This window comes from Hyaena hyaena, unplaced genomic scaffold, assembly GCF_003009895.1.
Source record: "Hyaena hyaena isolate Hyena2069 unplaced genomic scaffold, ASM300989v1 scaffold_42, whole genome shotgun sequence".
NCBI lineage: Eukaryota > Metazoa > Chordata > Mammalia > Carnivora > Hyaenidae > Hyaena > Hyaena hyaena.
Genome location: NW_024080674.1, coordinates 5096302 through 5110410, shown reverse-complemented (window position 1 = coordinate 5110410; position 14109 = coordinate 5096302).

Below are 14109 nucleotides of genomic sequence, written 5' to 3'. Positions count from 1 at the left end.
AGCGGAGAAAGCCAGGGGACGGGAAGGTGGCTGTGGGAGACGCGCTGAGGCTGGGGGGGGAAGCTGGATGGCTGGGCCATGTAGGTGGCTGTAAGGACATGGGCGTTTTCTCTGGGTAAATGAGAGCCTTGGCAGGTTCTGAACGGCGGAGACATAAGATCTAACGTGTTCCAAGAGGCTCCTGCTCTGCGGGTGGAGAGCGCAGGGGTGAGGTCAGAAGCAGCGAGACCTAGAAGGAGGGTACTGCACCAGTCCAGGCGAGAGATGTCGACGGCTTGTACCAGGCTGATCCCAGGGGTGACGAGGAGAAATGGTCTATTCCGGAAACATCCTAGAGCTAGAACCTACAGCGTTTCTTGAAGCGCTGGGGGTGACAGAAAGAGCTGAACACGACCCAAAGGTTTTTGGCCTGAGCAACGGAAAGGATGGGGTTGGAATTGACCAGGCTGGGGAAGCCTGTGAGAGGGGCAGGTGCGGGGGGGAATAGGTAGAGGCGAAGTTGGCTTTGGCCGTGTTAGAGGTCAAAGCCAATAGCCATGGGGCACCTGGGTGGCTCCGTTGGTTAAGCATCTGGCTCTTGATTTCAGATCAAGTCATGATGTCACGGTTTGTGAGTTTGAGCTCCACATTGGGCTCTGTGTTCACAGCGCAGAGACTGCTTGGGATTCTCTCCCTCTCTCTCTGCCCCTCTCCCGCTCATGTCTTCTCTCTGTCTACAAATAAACAAACAAACAAGCAAACAAACTTAAAAAAAATAAACCAGTTGTCAGAGGGAGTTGTTGAGTGGGCAGATTCACAAGCTCAGGGTTCGGGGGAGGGGGGAGGCGGCCAGCCGGAGATAAGAATGTAGGCAATTGTCAGGACCTCATGATAATTAAAGCCACGGGATTGGGCGAGATCACCCAGGGAGGGCGAGTGGGTAGAGGAGAGACAAGGGCAGAGGCCTGGGCCACACCTGTGTACAGAGCTGGGGCAGCCAGTGAGTGGGCGACACGACAGAATTTGCCGAGTTTCCCTGGCTTCCTTAAGAAAACTAGACGTGGGGCACCTGGGTGGCTCAGTCGGTTGAGAGGTTGAGCGTCTGACTTCAGCTCAGGTCATGATCTCACGGTTCATGGGTTCGAGCCCCGCATCGGGCTCTGTGCTGACAGCTCAGAGCCTGGTGCCTGCTTCAGATTCTGTATCTCCCTCTCTCTGACCCTCCCCTGCTCACACTGTCTCTCTCTCTCTCTCTCAGAAATAAATAAAAAACATTAAAAATTTTTAAAAAGAAGAAGAAGACTGGATGCAGCCATGGAGTTTCCTGAGCCCTCACTCCCCTCCTGAAATGGGGCACAGGGCAAAGTTTCCAGTCTCGTTCACTGGTTTCCTTCATGGGCCCCAGCTTTAGTTTCCCAATCTGTTAAATGGGAATGTGAAGAATCCTCTGCCAGTTCTCCAATGGAATGTGAGAACATGAGATCTTACAGACCCCAAAATGCCTGAAAACGTGCAGAGCCCACAGATGAAAAGAATGTCTTCCCCTACTGCCTAACTTGAGGTGCTCAGAAATGTGAAACCAAAGCAAACAAACAGAAAAGCTTACACCAATTCAGTGAAAACAAACTCCACATGACACGGATGAATTTTTGAAACATAACATTGAGCCGACGAAGCCATATAGAAAAGAGCACATGATGTATGAATCCATTTATATGGTGCTCAAAAGCAGGCAGGGTTCAACTACGGCGCTCAGAAGCGTGCACTTGGATGGTAAAGCTGTAAAGAGAAGAGCACCTTCCGAGTCCAGGCAGTGATTTCCCCCTGGTTTGGGGAGGAGGGTACCTGGGATTTGGATGAGCCACAGGGGCTTCAGGGGCTGGCAGTGTTCGATTCCTGATCCATGGTGGTGATTTCACAGGGGTGCATTTCATAAAAACGTATTATGGTTTATATTTATGTCTTATGCCCTTTTCTCTGTGTGTTCTCTATTTCCCAACTTAAAATGTACCAGGGGATGGAGACACCTCGGGGGCTCAGTTGATTAAGCGTTGGACTCTTGGTTTCGGCTCAGGTCATGATCTCACGGTACATGAACTTGAGCCCCGTGTCTGGCTCCACGCTGAGCGAGGAGCCTGCCTGGGATTCTCTCCCTCTTTCTCTGCCCCTCCGCCTCTCACCTCTCTGTCTCTCAAAATAAATCTATTTTTTTAATGTGTCAAAAGCCTTAAAAATAAGTATTTGAGCAAGTGCTTCTCATTTGGGGAAACTAAACTATGAAGCAATCACACACGCAGACAAAGTTTGGTGCACAAAGACGTCCCCTGCAGTGACACCTTAGCCCCATAATTGAAAGGACCAAAATTCTCACTAATTATATTATGCTGTCTTCGCGACTGGAAAATTAGCCATTTAAAATTCTGCTAGTAAAGAAGGTTTAAGGGAATAGGGAAATGATCACGGCACACAGATAAATGGGGAGGAAAAGATTGGAATATAAATCACATGCAGAGCGTGACCTCAATATTGTCAATATGTATTACACAGTCGTACAAAAAAGACAGGAAAGAAATATATAAAAATGACAAGAGTAGATATATCTGGACAGGAAATTGAGGGTATTTCTTTTTTTCTTTATACTTACATTTCCCAAATTTTCTACAGTGGATGTGCATTACTTTTACTCTTTAATATGTTGCTTTCCAAACTCCCTCCCCCACCCCACCACCACACACACACCACTTCTTTTAATTTTCACCTCAGATGCACAAAATTAGTCACTCTCCTCGGGCCGAGGCACGCCATCAGTGGCATGCGAGTGTGGCCTCTATTTTGTTTTATTTTCCCTTATTTTTGCCTTCCCCACCCATCTCTGCTGCTCCTATTTCCCTCTCCCCCACGGACACCCACTTGGGTATATCTGAAGCATGTTCTTTCTACGCATCTGCCATATGTCTGTTTGGATATATGTGTATCCAAATAGACCTAGTGACAAAGACATAGGGATATCAAGATAAAGTGTGTTTTATGATTATTTTTAAATTTCTACATAAATGGTACAGAGCTATGCTTCTGACGCTACTTTACCTTTTTCACCAACATCACGTTTTTGAGATGGCTCCTTGTTGCCCTTTATAAATATAACTCACTACTTCCAACACTTGCTTAGCATTCCACCGTGCGCGCCGCATATCTCCGCGGGGGAGACCGCTTTGCTGTTCCCCAATGCGGGTTCCTCCTTCTCCTCCAGGACACATCGAAGGACTACATCTCCCAATCCCCCTTGCGGGTGGGTGGAGCCACAGAGCAGCGTTTCGGCCCCTGGGTGCCCGCCGATGAGGTGTGCATCGCCTCCACCCGCGCCACCAAACGTCTTCGTGTCCTCCTCTCTCCGCTTATTTCCCTTCTATGCTGATGACGACCTCCGAGTGACCTTGGCACCCGTGGGGAGACCGTGACCGAGCCACCCTCCGCCTGGATCTGAGAGCCTGCATGGAGGGGAGCCAGACCACTGACCAGTAGCATTCACTTTGGACTATTATATGAACAAAAAATAAAACTTTTGAGTTTGGGACTGAGACTTTACACACTTTAGGGTCTATTTATTTATTATAACGGCTAACATTAGCCCTGATCAGTAAAACCGTAGTCTACTTCTCCATTTCCCAGTGCTAGACACTGTTACTGGAACTCCTTGAAGCAACGCCATGATAAACATCCTCATACATATTTCCATTTGCATCTGAGAGCAAAACATTTTAGGTTGTCTTCCAGAATTGGAATTGCTGGCCTATCGGGTCTCTGTGTATTTTCCTTACCTGACCAAAGCAATGGCAGAGGCCTCTGGCTTTGGGGGCAGTGGCAGCAGAAGTATTGGTATTCGGCCACCCAGGGTTGGCATTGCTAACTGGAGTGTCTGTGTTCAGTTGGCGTCATCCCTGGTGCCATCCTGCAGAATGGTTTGGGCCATTGTTCTTGGGGACATGACCTCTAAGACTGGCTTCCCGGGGAACCCCTGAGATTCTGTGAGCCTCCCATAGCCACTAATGAAATTCCTAACGTGGGTTCTGTTGTTTGCCACTGCAAGTCCCTGATTTATACTAGGCCAGGGGTTGGCAAACCTATGTAAAGACCCAGATAGTATATATTTTAGTCTTTAAGGGTCAGACAGTCTCTGTCACAACTATTCAATTCTGCGCTCATAGCCCTGGACGGCAGCAACCACGGATAATATGTAAATGAACAGGTGTAGCTACATGCCAATAAAACTTTATTCATAAAGAACAATAGCCTGAGGGCTACAGTTTGCCAATTCCTGAGCCAGACCAAAAAAAAAAAAAAAAAAAAGAGAGAGAGAGAGATCTCCTTTCTCTAAATCTCTATGTAGATGTTGTTGTCGTGTTTTCTGGTCTTAGCTCTTTGGTAAGCTCCTTTTCTCAATCTATTTTGGGGTCCAACACAGAGCCCCACACATTACCTCACCTACAGTAGACTGACTGAATGGGTAACTGAGTTGGTGAATGAATATGAATGTATGGCTTTAATTTAGAGGTGGTCCCATCTAAAAACAACCCAGGCAAAGACCAATCAGGACAGGAGCCGGCTGCAGACAACCTGTGCAAATGGGCTGCTGTACCAGCCCTGCATCATCGAGCCCATCCTCTGCCCTCCAAGCCCCACACCCACCCATCCAGGCTTCCTCCCACATCCCTGGTAGACATCAGGTTGGGGGTTTGGTTTCCAAACTTCAGAAAGTAATGAGGAAGAAGGACAACCGTGGGGGACTCGGTTCTCAACAGCAAACCCGGTTCCAGTGACTAATCTGTCTTTCGCTCCTAGTATTTTTATTCTTCTTGCAGAGATGTGTATGAGTCACGGCTACTGTTGGAGATTTTTTTTTTTTTAAATGCATCATTGTGTGTATATCTCCGGCCTGCAGACTCGCAGGATCTGGGCGCTGTTGACAGGGGGCTAATGATTTCAGCAGCAGCAACAAAAGCTGTCGTCACTAACCAGGACTCCTTTCCCCGGTCTCATCAGCCTCCAACAAAAAAAGGGAAGGAAAAAATAATTGATTCAGCGTCTGATTGAGGATGGGGCACGTGGCGTGATTAGGCAACCACAGACTCATACATTCTCCTAAGACCTTGCCCAGAGCACCTCTCCTTGCAGAAAGCCAGCTTGATTAATCTGATCTCAAAGACCTTCTTCTCTAAAACCACTATGATTTGCAAATCAAATCTCACCCTTTTCTGATCACATTTCTGTCCTGCTGTGGATCCCTGCAGCCTCTGTGTAGAAAATTCCTATACTACTTCCATCAACCAATTTGTGGCGTTCTTCCTGGAGCGTGAAGTCATTTCCACGTGGGTGTGTTCTTCCTCTCTCTCTCTCTCTCTCTCTCCTGCCCAGTGGGGTGGACAGAGCCCATTTGGAAATTATAAAGGGATGAAGTCAGATCTCCCCTCGGCCCCTCACTGCCCGTGTGACGTCACCTCTTGCGACCTCAGTTTCCGCATCTATAAATGGAGGTGATGCGGATAATCATAATAACAGAATAAATGTAGCTAATGTTTCCCCAGCCACTGCTCAGAGAGGTAAGGGCTTTTATCTATTTTGCTCTCTGCTGATTCTCCACAGTCTCGTAAAGAGCCTAGCGCTGTGCAAGTTTCTCAACAAATGTGTGGAGTAAATGAACGAATGGTTTCCCATACGTGTCCAATCTTAAGAAGCCCCACCAGGGGCGCCTGGGTGGCTTAGTCGGTTAAGCGTCCGACTTTCGCTTAGGTCATGATCTCGCGGTTCGTGGGTTCGAGCCCCGCGTCGGGCTCTGTGCTGACTGCCAGCTCAGAGCCTGGAGCCTGTTTCGGTCTGTGTCTCCCTCTCTCTCTGACCCTCTCCTGCTCATGCTGTCTCTCTCTCTCTCCTAGAAATAAAAAAAAAAAAAAAAAACATTAAAAAAAAAAAAAAAAAAGCCCCACCATTCTCCAAAGTCAACCTTGACTCTCCCTTTGTCCAGAACTCTCATCTCTCAAATCCCTTGGTTACTTTATTATTCAAGGATCCTTAAGATGCAAGTGGCAAAAATCCAACTCAAATGATTTCAAGGGGCTGTATTGGTTTATGTAAGTAAAAAAAAAAAGTCTACACTAGCTTGGCTAGGCTAGCTGGATCCAGGTGCAAAAAAAGAGAGAGAGAGAGAGAGATTCCTCCCCTCTCCAACAACCCCCCCATCTTGCAAAGCTGTGTGATTGGCCAGGATTGGGTCACAGGTCCAATCACGGACTCTGAACAGCCAGGCCTGGCTCAGGTGTCTTCCACTAGAGAGGATAGGAGGGTGGGGTCTACCTCAACCTTGAGGACTGAAGTGAAGCCGGGGTATTTCCTAAGGTCCACTGAGGCTCTAGAGCTAGAAAAAGGGGAATGGATGCTGGCAGGCAAACACAAAAGACGAGGGAGGCTTTTCGGCCACCGGCCGCACCAGCCTCCACTGTGCTACTCTTTCAGGTTAACCTCCATAAAGGGCAGCCGTGATCAGTCATTCCTTTGCTCATGTAGCCCCAGCGGTTCGCCACTGCTCACCTGTGTCATTCGCATTTGCTCTGATTGGCATGGAAAGACCTCTGCAGCATGACCCCGGCCCCGTCTGAGGGAGCAGTGAGGAAGCTGTTCTAAAAAATCCAGGAAAGCAAAGATAAAGCATGAGTTGGGAAGCAAAAGTCAGGATGCAGGCATGGACTCCAGCACCGAAACTGCTCTCATCAAGGTCACCAATTTGGACCTCCAAGTCCAAATCTAGCAGCCATCTCTCTATCCTTATGGTATTCAATTTTTCAGTAACATTCAGCACAGTGAATTTATCCCTCTTTCTTTTTTCCATTTTTTTAAATGTTTTATTTATTTTGAGGGGGGGTGAGACACAGAATCTGAAGCAGGCTCCAGGCTCCGAGCTATCAGCACAGAGCCCCACTCGGGGCTCAAACGTATGAGCTGTGAGATCATGACCTGAGCCAAAGTCAGACACTTAACCCACGGAGCCAGCCAGGTGTTCCTCTCTCTCCTTCTTAAGGTACCTGTTTTGCTGGTAAATGCTGGGAGTGCCCTGCTGACTCCCCCCTGCCCCCAGCCATTGTCTTCATTCTCTTGTACTGACTCTGATGGCTTTCCCACTGAAGATACCATTGGATGCAAACTCAACAACCATTTCCCCCTCTTTCTTTTAAAACTCCACCTTTGGCTGCCGTATGCTTCTGCAGAGAGTGAGCCCCTTCTCTCCCTGATGGGTAAATCTTTTTTTTTAAGATTTTTATTTATTTTTAAATGTTTATTTTGAGGGAGTGTGTGTATGCCTGCAAGAGTTGGGGAGGAGAAGAGAGAGAGGGAGAGAGAGAATCCCAAGCAGACTTCATGCTGTCAGTGCAGAGCCTGACACGGGACTCAATCCCACAAACTGTAAGATCATGACCTGAGCTGAAATAAGAGTTGGACGCTTAAGTCACTGAGTCACCCAGGTGCCTCTAAAGATTTTTTTTAAGGAATCTACACCCAACGTGGGGTTCGAACTCACAACCCCGAGATCAAGAGTTGCACATTCTACCAACTGAAACTGCCAGACACCCGCCCCGCCCCCCCATGAGTAAAGTCTTAAAGAGTCTTAGCCAGTTATGAGGAATAGGCATGTGACACATTTTTAGCCAATAAGACTTGATGGAAGTTCACTGGGGCTTCAAGTGTTTGCCCTTCTTAAAATAGGACACAAAAAAGGCAAGTGACGTCTTCTATTCTTCTGACCTATGGATGTTGGGTGAAGACTCAATGTCTGGAGCCATGGCAGCCATCTAGGAACCATAGGAAAAGACTGTGCCATCATGGCAGATGGAAATGTGGAAAGAATCTGGATCTCTGATGCTTCTATTAAGCCAGTGAATTAACCAATCCTGGACCACCATTGTTCAAACCACATTGAGTTGGGTCTTGATTTCCTTGTAGAAAAAGTGATGCTGATGAATATACCGCATGAATGGTGAAACTTCCAGAAACAGCTCTGGCCATGGCCTTCTTCCTCAGATGGCTCCAGGCCCATGTAGGGTGCAGAGTGGACCTCTTTCCAAGCAGAACCACAGGTACCTCAAAAACATGTCCCAGGGTCGAGGGATGGTTGAACTAAAGGGGATCAAGAGTACACTTATCTGGATGAGCACTGAGAAATGTATACAATTGTTGCATCATATCGTACACCTGAAACTAACATAATATAGTATGTTAATTAACTTTCAAAGAAAAAAAGTCCTAATTTGAACCAATTATCTCCACATTCCCCAAAAGACCTTATCCACTGCACCACTAGCTGAATGGCATCAGCATCTATAGTCTCTTTGACAAGTAATTTTTTTTTTTAGGGAGCATGAGCAGGGGGAAGGGGAAGAGAGAGAAAATTTTAAGTAGGCTCCATGCTTAGGGCAGAGCCCAACAGTGGGATCCATCCCACAACCCTGGGATCATGACCTGAGCCGAAACCCAGAGTCAAACACCCAACAGACTGAGCCACCCAGGTGCCCCTTTCACTCTAATTCTAGAGTGATTTTCTCATTCCTTCATTCTGTCATTTAACCACCTTATATCTATTGAGCACCTAATATGTACTAGGCATTACACTAGATGTAGGAGAACTGTGAATAAGACGAACTTCAATCTTTGGTGAAGCTTATATTCTATTTGTGGGAGAGAGGGGCGCCTGGGTGGCTCAGTCAATTGGGCGTCTGACTTTGGCTCAGGTCATGATCTTACGGTTCGTGGATTTGAGCCCCACGTCGGGCTCTGTACTTACAGCTAGCTCAGATCCTGGAGCCTGTTTCGGATTCTGTGTCTCCCTCTCTCTCTGACCCTCCCCTGCTCATGCTGTCTCTCTCTCTCTCTCTCAGAAATAAATAAAACATTTTAAAAAATTTGTGGGAGAGAGAGGTTAAACAAACAAACACATAATCAGTGACAACTAAGAAATATACAAGATATTTTCAGAGAGAAATACAGGAAGGCATACACATAGATAGGGTGATCCAGGAAGGCGCCCCTAGGGAGGGAGTAAGTAAGCTGAGATAATACTGAGCTAGAACGGCTACAAAGCATGAGAAGAGCTTTCTAAGCAGAAAACAAATAGCAAGTGCAAAGACCCCAGGGCTGGACCAAACTGGAAATGTTCCAGGAGCAGCAAAGAGGCCAGTAGGGTGGGAGAAATGAACAATGCCCAGAGTGGGAGAAGTCAGAAGGGTAATGTGGAGACAGACAAATGCATGGCCTTCACACTAAGTTCAGTGGGCAGCCGGCAGAGAAATTAAAACAAAAGTGTGATATGACCTGATTCTGGTGCTTAAATAGTCACACTGTTGGATGGAGAACAGCCTTAAATAATAAAAATGATCATATCTGACCCTTTTGTGATACATACTGTGGGCCAAGCACTGTTCTAAAAACTTTCTGTATTTTCAGGGTGCCTGGGTGGCTTAGTCAGTTAAGTGTCCGACTTTGGCTCAGGTCATGATCTCCCGTTTGTGAGTTCGAGCCCCGCGTGGGCCTCTGTGCTAACAGCTCGGGCCTAGAGCCTGCTTCAGATTCTGTGTCTCCCTCTCTCTCTGTCCCTCCCCCACTCACATTCTGTATCTGTTTCTCTCTCTCAAAAAAAACCCGTATGTATATATATATATATATATACATATATATATATATAAATGAAACAACTTTCTGTATTTTCAAAGTCACCTGGCTGGGTCCGTTGTAGAGCACATGACTCTTGATCTCGGGGTGGCAAATTAAACCCCACCTTGGGGTTGGAGCTTACTTTAAAAAATAAAAGCTTTCTATATTTCCATCAGAAATACAAGGATATATTTCTCATTGAAACTTGATAACAATGAGAATGATTATGGTGCTGCTGTAACCATTACCATTTTATAGATGAAGAAACTGAGGCACAGAGAGGTGAAGTAACTTGCCCAGGGTCACAGAGCAAAAACACGAGAGCCGGAATGATAGGACACAGGGAGACTAGCAGAGGCTCTGGTATGTGGTGGGAGGTAAGAAGAGCGTGGCTTGGTCCTGAGGGGCAGCGCTGCAGATGGACAAAGGCCTGAACCTGGGACACAATTTCAAGGCAGAAAAGAAAGATCTTGCCGATGGTGTGAACAGTATCCGTTCTGTGCCTTCTGATTTCCTCCTCCAGCAAGACTTCGGACTGGGCTCTGGCTGAAGGCTTCTAGGGGCCTCCCTGCCCACTTTATGAATGGAGGCCCACCCCCTTCCCATCCCCTCCCCCCGCATAACAGCATCGCGTTCATCTCTCAGGACCACCGTCCCTCGAGCAAAGCCCAAGGCCGGCTACAGCCATGGCGCCCACGCTCTTGCCCTGCCCCTCCACACCTTCCCCTGAATCTAAAGATAAAAGGCCGCCGAAACGCCGTTGCCCAGCGCCTCGCTCTCGGAGGAGGGCACTTTGTAGACGCTCCCTGAGCCTCAGCAAAAACTTCTATTGTGTTGCTGGAGACAGAAAACAATGCGAGTGGCTCTGGGGCCAAACCTGGCCGGGCAAACACACTCTCTCCCAGCCCCCAGGCTGGGGCTCCTAAGCTCCGGGGCAGGCCAGAGGGGCAGGAGGGGAGCCAGATGTGGGGGACACTTTGCCCGCCCCAGGTCACAGCCCGCACCCATGCATGTCTCCCTCCAGGCCGAGAAAACCAGAAAAGGGGAGAAGACAGGCCCGAGACGGCCAGCCTGACCTTTTCAAGGGGAGGCAGGAGTTTCTAACAAAGCCTCTGGGACTCCCCGAAGTATCTGTTCCCACCCCCAAAGGCTGGGAGGTCACCCTCTCAGTTCCTCATCGATCTGGGATGGGTTCAGTGTAGGGTGAAAGTGTGAAAAGCTAGGGACCTACCCACGCCACAGGGCCTGCTTTGGGGCTTTCTAAAAAATTCAGAGCGCAGAGCCCGGGCGGAGGATAAGCTTCTTGATCACAGAATCTGTTGCCTGGAATTATTGTCGTTTTCCATAGTACTCAGCACTGACTATCACTGCTTCCCAGTTAATAGTTGTTGAAAAGAAAAGAAAACAAAACAAAACAAAATGACAGGATTCCTTTGCTCGCCTTCCTCCCTCTTCCTTTCCTTCTTAAAACAAACAAACAAACAAAAAACCCTCAAAATGGCTAAAATAAAAGTTTCCCAAAAGAGGCAAATGTTCTTTTTCATATGTAAATACAGAGATCATGTAATTTTTTTAACTTTTTTTTTTCCCGGATCACTAAAGGAATCTATGCATCGCCAAAACCTTGGAAAAACCCAGATGAGCATATTAGGAGAAAATGAAAATCACCTATATTTCCTCCACTGTTTAGAAATAAACACTCCTAACACATCAGAATGTAGTCATCTCCAAGCTCCGGTGGTTATTTTATTATTATTATTATTATTAAGGGAGAAATTATGTACAGCGAAACACACAGATCTGAAGTATATGATTCAATGAATTTTCACAAATGCCTCCACCATGGGTATACCCCTCCAATCAAGATCTGGAACATTCCCTTCGTGCCAGAAAATTCCCTCAGGGTCCCTTCCAGTCAACCCACAACCCCACACGGAATAATCCTTCTGTTTCTCTCGGCGTAGATTAGTTTTGCCTGTCACGTCATTGGAATCAAACGGTCTGTGTTCTTTTGTGACTGGCTTCTTTCACTCAGCGAAATCCTTTTACATCCGTCGATGCGGCTATGCTTGTTCCTTTTCATTGCTGAGTAGTGCTTCCGTGTGCGGAGATGCGCCGTGTTCTCCTAGCCGCCCTGTGGTGGTGTTTTAGGTGGTCTCTCTGAATAAAGCCACCTTGTAGAAGGGGGTATTGCTGAATCACATGTTATGAGAAATATTGCCAGCAGTTTCCAAAGTGGTTGCATGGTTTTATAATTCCAGCACCGTGGGAAGGTTCCAGCTGCTTTACTACTATTAACTTGCCATTACACGGGTGACACAGGGGTAACCATCCGGCACCCACCATTCCCCTCCTCCAGAACAACGCTGTGGGCAGTTGGGGTGCTTCCTTGCAGACCTTTTCCTGTGCTTTTATATACATAAATAAATACCCGCAGAACACACATAGTATTGTTTTGTGGCGATGCTTTTTTAAAAATGCAAAAACATCTCCCATTATATATTTCTCTATTACGCTTACCATCCGCAACAACCATTTAGTGCCTGCCTTTGCCCTTCCCCTACGTGGGACATGAGCTGAGCTCGGGGAGGGAGTTGGTTTCGTTCACTGCCTCACTGCCGTGTTCTCAGTGCCTAGAACAGTGTCAGGCATACAGCCATGTGAAATGCATATATAAACGCATAAATATGTGTGAAATGCGAAAGTAGTGTATATATTGGTGTGCAAGTTGCTTTTTTCCCCCTCCGTGATATGGCATAGATCTTTCTGCGCAAATACTTAATGTGTCTGCTGCCTTCTTTAACCTTCTGCCTAGTATTCTGTCCTAGGAATACACAGAATTTCTTTTCATGCTGCTATCGTTGGACAGTTAGGTTGCTTCTGATTTTTTTTTATTACTATTATCAGAAGCACTGCTGCCATGAACACTCTGGGCTTGCCCCCTTGGACGTGATATTGCTTTACAACAGGAGAAGGAAATGGCTGTAAATTTTAATAAAATCAGCCAAAGTAGGATTTCTACTACCAGAAACTCTGCTTGGAGATCAACTCATGGTCCCCTTGAGACACAGCGGCAGGGGGGTGGGGGGAAGGCATGGTAAACGGCTAGAATTTCTATGATTTGGCAAAAGGAGGGTGGTGGCGAGAAGGGACCCTCGAAGCTGTAGTGGCGGGTGATTACGTTCAGATGCCCTGGGGTCAGACATACTGGGTTCAGACTGTGGCTCGGCCACTGAAAAGTTGTGTGACCCCAGGCTACTTGCCCAACCTCTCTGTGCCTCAGTTTCCCATCTGGAAAATGGGAACAATGATAGTAGCACCTGAAACAGTTACTAGAATTAATACATAGGCAAAATGCTTAAAGCAAGAATGGACACTTGTTAAATTTCAGTAAGCGCCATCTACCATTCTTACTTAACAACTGAAGTGTGTTTGTGTCTAAAGAACACATTCAGATCACTTTGATCACAAAGCCACAGGCCTTGGCTCGTCCATCAGCTGACCTACGGCATTTATTTGGGAGAAAGGAGAGGTGGAGGAGGGGCAGGGGACTCAAGGAAGAGTGGCTTTGCAGAACCGAGAGAACTGAGTTTCCAGAAGCAAGAGCCTTTCGTTGAATAGGAACAAAAGCCCCAGAGCGGAGTTCAGTGAAGACCTCGGGGTGAGACTGGCAGCCACAGGGACTTTTGGGAGGGACACCGGGGCAGAAACCAGCTGCAAAAGGACAGGGACAGAGCCTGAATCCCAGGGGCGGAGGAGTTGGTCAGGAGTTAGTGCTCTTGTGAGAAATCCGGCCAGACTGGACTGGACCTGAAAGGGGGGAGGGGGGCGGGAAATGGCTTGTTTTTTAAGGATCGCGGATCCGAGCAGGTTGAGGGGGGACTTTTTTTCGAAAGCCGTGACTACAGAGTCTGAAAGGGTGGGAGCCAGGGCTGGGACATGCGGGGCCCGACCCTCAGAACATTCATCCCACGGATACCTGTTGCACAAATTACTATCGAACGGTTAACCATGGGAAGGGAAGAGCCGCGTCGCCCGCCCACCCCACACTCATTCATTTCATTGTGAGATATACCAAGAAATAAAAAGCTGGGCCACCGCCCTTCATTCAGTGTGGATTCCAGCCTAGTTTGGAAAAAGGACAGAGGAACATGACAAAGGTAAAGTCATAATGAAAAAGCGAAAACCCAGGAGACAGTCTTGGCTCGAAAGAGGCTGCAAACTGGCAGCCTGCGAGATGTTCTCACGGCCCACAGGGAGACGTTTTCAAATCTGCCTTGGTTGCCACCGGTGGTAAATAGGAAGTTTTCACAGCACAATCTGAATTTCTCACACCCCACAACCTACATCAGCAAATTCTATGGCTCTCCCTTCAAAACGCAAATATCCAAAGTCCCATGTCTCCTTCCTACCTCCGCTCTCACTCGCCTCCTGTCC